We start from the raw sequence: 8,274 nt of genomic DNA on the forward strand, positions 1-8,274 counted from the left end.
TATATAAATTGCAAGGTGCAAATACCTAATATAGGCCGAGATGGGTATGTCTGTGATTTTGTGGACAAACACACTCCAACTGTAGGACGACCTGTGGTCAAAAAAGTTGCTCATTCAGTGTATATATATATGACCATCATTTGAAAACTGCTATATATCCCAAATGGGAATTGGATCCTAGCAGGTGGTTGAATCATAGGTCATAACCGAGATGTAAGACAATGCTCTATATTAGTGACAAGTGGGTGGCAAATATTTGCAGTACCAGGGTGTTCCTTGGTGGTCTCCCATCCAAGTACTTAAACCGGCCCTCCACTGCTTGGCTTCCAAGATCAGATGAGATTGGGCATCTCCAGCGGGGTATGACCGCAGACCTTATGCTCACCCTTGTCACACTGTGTCCTAATTGGGCACAGATAAGAGCCGATTTGCGCTATTATGTGAACCACAGGTATCGAAACAGCTGATTTGATGTGAAAATAAGATATCAAATTTTTTTTTCACAGATGGTAACGTATAACAGTGTGGTCCATATTTCTATCAAAACAGCGGATGAAGATACATCTACTAATTTTTGGACCCTGTCAAACACACAAACGCCTTCTCTTTTTGCACTGCAGAAATCCATATTTTTCTTAACACCAGCTGATGATATATATATATCATACGGAATATAATCTGTTTATTATTTTCCTATTGCTTGAAAATAATTTATGACGGGGCATTAGAGCTGAAGGTTTCACTGCTTATGTTATTTTTTGCACAATCCATAGTGTATTCTCATACATCCATTTGTGTTATGGAGACCAAATTTGGAGGTTTCCCTCTCTGCACAGTCAAAAGAATATTATAATTTAAAAATACAGGTTGAGTCTCCCTTATCCAAAATGCTTGGGACCAGAGGTATTTTGGATATCGGATTTTTCCGTATTTTGGAATAATTGCATACCATAAGGAGATATCATGGTGATGGGACCTAAATCTAAACACAGAATGCTGTTATGTTTCATATACACCATATACACACAGCCTGAAGGTAGTTTTAGCCAATATTTTTTATAACTTTGTGCATTAAACAAAATATGTGTACATTCACACAATTCATTTATGTTTCATATACACCTTATATACACAGCCTGAAGGTCATTTAATACAATATATTTAATAACTTTGTGTATTAAACAAAGTTTGCGTACATTGAGCCATCAAAAAACAAAGGTTTCACTATCTCACTCTCACTCAAAAAAGTCCGTATTTCGGAATATTCCGTATTTCGGAATATTTGGATATGGGATACTCAACCTGTATTATTACCTGATATTTATATGAAATAACTGTGCAGCATAGATGTTTTTTCTACTTGTACTGCGACTGCTTAAACCGTGAAAATTTAGATGGGTTTCTGAATTTTGTGTTATACGTTACCATCTGTGAAATTTTTTTTTATATCTTATTTTCACATCAAATCAGCTGTTTCGATACCTGTGGTTCACATAATAACGCAAATTGGCTCTTATCTGTGCCCAATTAGGACACAGTGTGACAAGGGTGAGCATAAGGTCTGCGGTCATACCCCACTGGAGATGCCCAATCTCATCTGATCTTGGAAGCCAAGCAGTGGAGGGCCGGTTTAAGTACTTGGATGGGAGACCACCAAGGAACACCCTGGTACTGCAAATATTTGCCACCCACTTGTCACTAATATAGAGCATTGTCTTACGACCTATGATTCAACCACCTGCTAGGATCCAATTCCCATTTGGGATATATAGCAGTTTTCAAATGATGGTCATATATATATATACACTGAATGAGCAACTTTTTTGACCACAGGTCATCCTACAGTTGGAGTGTGTTTGTCCACAAAATCACAGACATACCCATCTCGGCCTATATTAGGTATTTGCACCTTGCAATTTATATATTACTTTCTATATTTTCGCAATGTCACTATTTAACAAATATTGGCGCTCATTGAACTCCTCAATAATTAATTTTAATGAGAATTATTAAAGTATTTCATTTTAGTTAGCTATTGTGACATCCAGTCATAGAACATTATCTGTATATGAGTGCTTCCCAATAAGAGTCTTCTTTTTTTCTTTTTTTCTATGTTTACATTGAGAATAACTGACTCGGGGGAGCACCGCTGATGGGCAGCTTTCTGATACATAAAAATAAGGAGTGCGTTACCTTATGTATCTGCTTCCCAAAATGAGGATTTGAACCTTAAATTTAATTATCAGTCAATACAGATAATTATCATTATACATATACACCTACTATACCAGTGCGGTTTCCAATTTCTTGTTTTCCAATTATCTGCATTTGTGACTGGTCTCCAGTCTTCTCGGAAATACCTGCACGGTAATATAAAGGTAACGGATATTCCTCCTTTAGGAATCTCTGTTCCTTATTTTCTCTCTTTTTTTCTGGAGTTCTCTCATAAAATATGAGTTTTAATCTTAAACAAGAGCTGAGTTCAAGACGCAAAAATAAGGATAATTTAGATGATATCTTCCCAAGTGAAATAACTGATAATGAACCCCATATCAGTTGGGAATCTGACTTTCACAAACTAAACGTGCTGTTACGAAAACAAATTAGGACCACCTGGGACCTTACAACTTTAGAAAATTATATTAAAAATAAAATATCTCCTAGAGGCCTTCGTCCAAGAATTTTTCCGGCATTCGATCTAGCGAGTGAGAACTTAAAGAAGGAATGGGAAAACACTCTCCTCAAATGTTCCAGTGATCTTATGAACATTCTAACTAAACATAATAACCTGATACTGGAGGAATGCGAGCGTGATCTGGAAGACCTAGGTAAAAAATTAGAAACTTGGGAAAAGGACTTACAATTCCAGAAGTGCTTTGAACATAACAAACAAGAATTACAGGCATATGAACAATCTATTATTGACCGGAAACGAACCAAATACGCCAGGGATAAAAAGGACTTTGCTTCTGGAAAAGTTTTTAAATGGCAAAGGTCTACCTGGAAAAGAAATACAACTAAATATACAGGTGAATATTCATCCTCAGAGGCAGAAACGTCGGGAACAGAAGACACTGCTGACTACATACCCGAATAACATCTGAGTTCCAGAGGACAAGCAAGCAATAATCAATACAATCCCTCCCCCTCTACTTCCTCTTTTTTAGGGGACCCCCGAACTGGGAGGACACGAGGAAGACAAAGAGGAGGAAGACGAGGAGAGGGCGGAAGGGGAAGAAGAAGACAACAACAATGGGATTTCTCACCCCCTCTGACCCGAAACACACAGAGGAGATGACAACTACCAGTTTGCTGACTAACGTGGAAAATAAACAACATGATAATAAACTCAAAATTATCAATCTTTCCGAACACATACTCAAAGATGCACAGAAATCCATACTGAGTAAAGGCTTGACATTCTCTCCCACAGGGCATTTTGAAAGGTTCAGATGGGAAAAGGACTTGAAACTATTTGGAAGGAAATTATTATTGACAAAACTTTATAGTGATAAAACAACTTCCATTACAACAAGGGGAGAAACCTCTGAGACAGAGGAATCCGCAACCTCTGAGACAGAGGAATCCGCAACCTCAGATCTTCAAGCAATGGAGGAAGAGGCACTGGCTGCACTATATGAATTAGAACACAGGTTCTCAAACTCGGTCCTCAGGACCCCACACAGTGCATGTTTTGCAGGTCTCCTCACAGAATCACAAGTGAAATAATTAGCTCCACCTGTGGACCTTTTAAAATGTTTCAGTGAGTAATTAATGCACCTGTGCACTTGCTGGGTTACCGGCAAAACATGCACTGTGTGGGGTCCTGAGGACCGAGTTTGAGAACCACTGAATTAGAACAAGACCAATATGCGTCAAATCATATGGACCACAGACCTCCTACCAGACCTGCTATCAAGAAGAAATCTACATATTTTCCACCTGAACATATATGCCCAGAAGTTCAGGTATTTCAGAAACTGGTTGCAAAAGAATTTGATCTAATTCATACCAATAAGAAACATTCCCGCCATTCAAACATGACGTATCAAGAAAGACAGGCCATGAGGGAGATACAAACATGGCAGGATGTCATAATAAAGCCCTCGGACAAAGGGGGTAACATTGTGATTTGGCCTAAAACGGATTACATTAAAGAAGCACTACGACAACTGGAATCCACTGACTGCTACAAAAGGATACTTTTGAACCCTTTGGGCAACTACATGTCAGTCTATTCTAAGATCATTACTCAGGCTCAAGAACAAGGGTCAATTACAAGACAGGAATATGAATATTTACAAATTCAGAATCCAGAAATTCCTACTTATTACATGTTGCCAAAAGTGCACAAATATATTCTAAACCCACCTGGAAGACCGATAGTACCAGGTATAGGAGGACTAACGGAAAAGGCTAGCATTTTTTTGGACTTGCACCTCAGACATCTTGTACTGGGTCTTCCTTCATACATACAAGACACAGCAGATATACTTAGGAAACTGCATGACGTAAAACTGGAGGACAATCAATACCTAGTATCTTTAGATGTAGAAGCACTTTATACCTCTATTGGCCATACAGAAGGTATAGCAGCAGTCGAATATTTTCTACACGCCGAAGGCTGGGAGGAATTTCATACCTTTTTGATCAAACTGTTGCACTTTGTACTGCACTATAATTTCTTCGTATTTAATGACAGATTTTACCTCCAAACGCGAGGCACAGCCATGGGGGCGGCCTGTGCACCTACTTATGCGAACATCTTTTTAGGATGGTGGGAGAGAGAATTCGTCTTTAAAGATACTAATGATGATTTTACATCTAATATCATTATGTGGACTAGATATATAGACGATATCTTTATGATATGGGAAGGGGACCTACAATTATTACATCAGTTCATAGAACGTCTCAATGACAACAATCTTAATCTCCGTCTAACTCACAATATCAGCCAGACGGAATTACCATTTTTGGATTTAATGATTTACAAGGACCCAGAGGGAATGATTGCTACAAGCCTGTATCGCAAAAATACAGCGACTAACACCTTGCTGCATCAGACAAGTTCACACTTTCATCCCACCATAGAAAACATACCGAAAGGGGAATTCCTGCGTCTTCGCAGGAATTGCTCAGATGATCATAACTTTAAAAAACAGAGTACAGAGCTGGCCCAACGACTACGTGAAAGAGGGTACAGTAATACCTCAATAAAAAAAGCCTCACGGAATGCACAAATTACCTCTAGGGATGACATTATCTTTAAGAAGAAAGAGACAGCACAGAACACAAATACTATTAGATTTATGGGCAACTATTGCCAAGAATGGAGGGAGATAAGTGAAGCAATACAAAAACATTGGCATGTATTACATGCTGATTCAGATTTATCAGAAAAACTTGGCTCACGTGTCTCCATGAGTTGGCGGAGATCCAGAAATTTAAAAGACCAATTGGTACAAAGCCACTTTCAAAGAATACCCACCAAGAAAATTATCACAACAGGAACATACCCCTGTGGTAAATGCAAAGCTTGTAGACACATTGAAACGGTGAAGGAAGTAAAGGATAAATACGGGACAGAATTCAAGATCAACGATTATATGAATTGTTTAACTGAAGGTGTCATTTACTGCATTAAATGCAGCTGTGACAAGAAATATGTGGGTATGACCACTCGCCCACTGAAACAACGTGTTCTAGAACACATTGGGACTATACGCAATGCCATTTCTGACAAAACAAAGATGAAACCACTCACTACGGTAGCTCGCCACTTCTACCAACACCATGATAATAGATGGGAGGATCTTAGGGTCTTCGGACTTGAAAAAATCAAACTTGGAATTCGTGGTGGCAGTTTGACAGATACCCTATTGAAGAAAGAATGTGAGTGGATTTTTAAACTAGGTACTATCCACCCTTTTGGCATGAATGAAAACATCAATTATGGGGTTTTCTTAAATTGAAACAGTAATCCCACTGTCCAGACACCTTCCATTAATTTGTTCCCCCCCCCCCTTTTTTTTCTCTCTCTGTTTTCTCTACCCCCTTTTTTTCCTTTCTCTTATTTTCTTCCCTTACCAACTATCATTAGATGCACTGTTTAGTGCACAATATTGTAAATAACCACTAAGCATGGTATGTTCTGTATCATCCATAAATTATACTCTATAATACAACACTGTCATTATTAACACAATTTTAATGACATCATAAAGTGCATGAATAAGACAATAATCATCAAGCATGGCATATTTTGTATCATTCATTACTCAGACTCTATTATATAACACTGCCACCAATTATTTAATTATTTATATATTTTAATGGTTTGTTTAAGTGCATATATACATGTAATTATATCAACCTCTTTTTTTAATTAATTTCAATTTTATTTATTTTTATTACACTCTATTGGCATCATCACACTATATTGTTTTTCACTGTATTACACTTAATGATTATTAATAATATATTTTTTAAGTCTGCACCATAAATACATTCCCTCTTCTTCACATATGGGCTCATAATGGTATTGCTTCACCATTTTTCATATACATACACATGCATATCAATGTATGTACATGTATATGCTCTTCTTGTTATAATATTTTGAATATTTTTTCACAATGCCCTCTTAACATCCTAGCACATTATGTTATTATTACACTCCAAACAATGTTAGAACTCATGCATCACATATCACCACACATATACTTCAGTTTAGTAACAACAGTCACTGTCACATATTCACTAATATAAAGTGGGTGTTTAACCTTATATATATACAATATTTTTTAATAATAATTTCCCAATAATATCTTATTAAAATAAAATAGTAATTCTCAATAATCACTAATTTATATAGTAACAGGTACAAATATACTATGTGTTGTATACAGATTTATATTTATAATAATCTGCATTTTCTATCCTATCACTCCTTCATTTGCATATCTACATTCATATATATATTTATATTTATATATCTACATTTTAATTCATTTGTTTTTAACCCATATTATCCTTATTTATTGTCAATACTACTCTGAATTAGTCTCATCAGCTCTTTTTATAATAATTCAATTGATCGTCCACCAAGAAATGCTGATTGGTCCCTTTAACTGTCAATCATGACATATTATCCAATGGGAACCAACTGGATTGATACTCACTATGATAGGTCAGAATATCTATCAATCTCCTGTCAAGAACCAATCAGTAAACAGTACTACTGCTATAAGAACAAACAAGGGTTTGAACCCACTGACGCCCTGTGACCAAGCTAGTTGCGAAACGTACGTCAGGAAGGAAGGAGGTGACATCCTCACGGTCACGTGGTGCGCACACGTGACCGCAACCAGCCGATCTCGGCAAAGTTTGTCGCCAAGGGAACCAGCCTAACAGGAAGTACAGTGCGGCCGGAGTACGGCAGCGGGTAGAACGCAGGCAGACGCGGCCAGCACCTTCCCTACACCAAGATCTCCCTCATCATACAAGTAGGACAAAACTTAATGAATTTACACCTGGATTAGGTAATATACATGATACATGCACCTTTGCATCTTTTATTGCACGGAAAAATCTTATCCACGTGGTACATAGACTATTGTACTATATGCACAAGTGACAGTCATTTATCACCAGCAAGTGAATAAGTGCTATTTTTAGTGTGGTCCATATTTCTATCAAAACAGCGGATGTAGATACATCTACTAATTTTTGGACCCTGTCAAACACACAAACACCTTCTCTTTTTGCACTGCAGAAATCCATATTTTTCTTAACACCAGCTGATGATATATATATATCATACGGAATATAATCTGTTTTATTATTTTCCTATTGCTTGAAAATAATTTATGACGGGGCATTAGAGCTGAAGGTTTCACTGCTTATGTTATTTTTTGCACAATCCATAGTGTATTCTCATACATCCATTTGTGTTATGGAGACCAAATTTGGAGGTTTCCCTCTCTGCACAGTCAAAAGAATATTATAATTTAAAAATATTATTACCTGATATTTATATGAAATAACTGTGCAGCATAGATGTTTTTTCTACTTGTACTGCGACTGCTTAAACCGTGAAAATTTAGATGGGTATCTGAATTTTGTGTTATACGTTACCATCTGTGAAAAAAATTTTTGATATCTTATTTTCACATCAAATCAGCTGTTTCGATACTTGTGGTTCACATAATAACGCAAATCGGCTCTTATCTGTGCCCAATTAGGACACAGTGTGACAAGGGTGAGCATAAG

At 37.1% G+C, this 8,274-nt stretch overlaps 2 pseudogenes; one reads left to right on the top strand and one right to left on the bottom strand.

Moving 5' to 3' along the window:
- Window positions 1-253: 253 nt before the first annotated feature.
- On the bottom strand, window positions 254-374 carry LOC134929907 (5S ribosomal RNA; annotated as a pseudogene).
- A 1,185-nt stretch (window positions 375-1,559) lies between these two features.
- Window positions 1,560-1,680, top strand: LOC134929769 (5S ribosomal RNA; annotated as a pseudogene).
- The last annotated feature ends 6,594 nt before the right edge of the window (window positions 1,681-8,274 follow it).

The sequence above is a fragment of the Pseudophryne corroboree genome, chromosome 5 (assembly GCF_028390025.1).
Source record: "Pseudophryne corroboree isolate aPseCor3 chromosome 5, aPseCor3.hap2, whole genome shotgun sequence".
Classification (NCBI taxonomy): Eukaryota; Metazoa; Chordata; class Amphibia; order Anura; family Myobatrachidae; genus Pseudophryne; species Pseudophryne corroboree.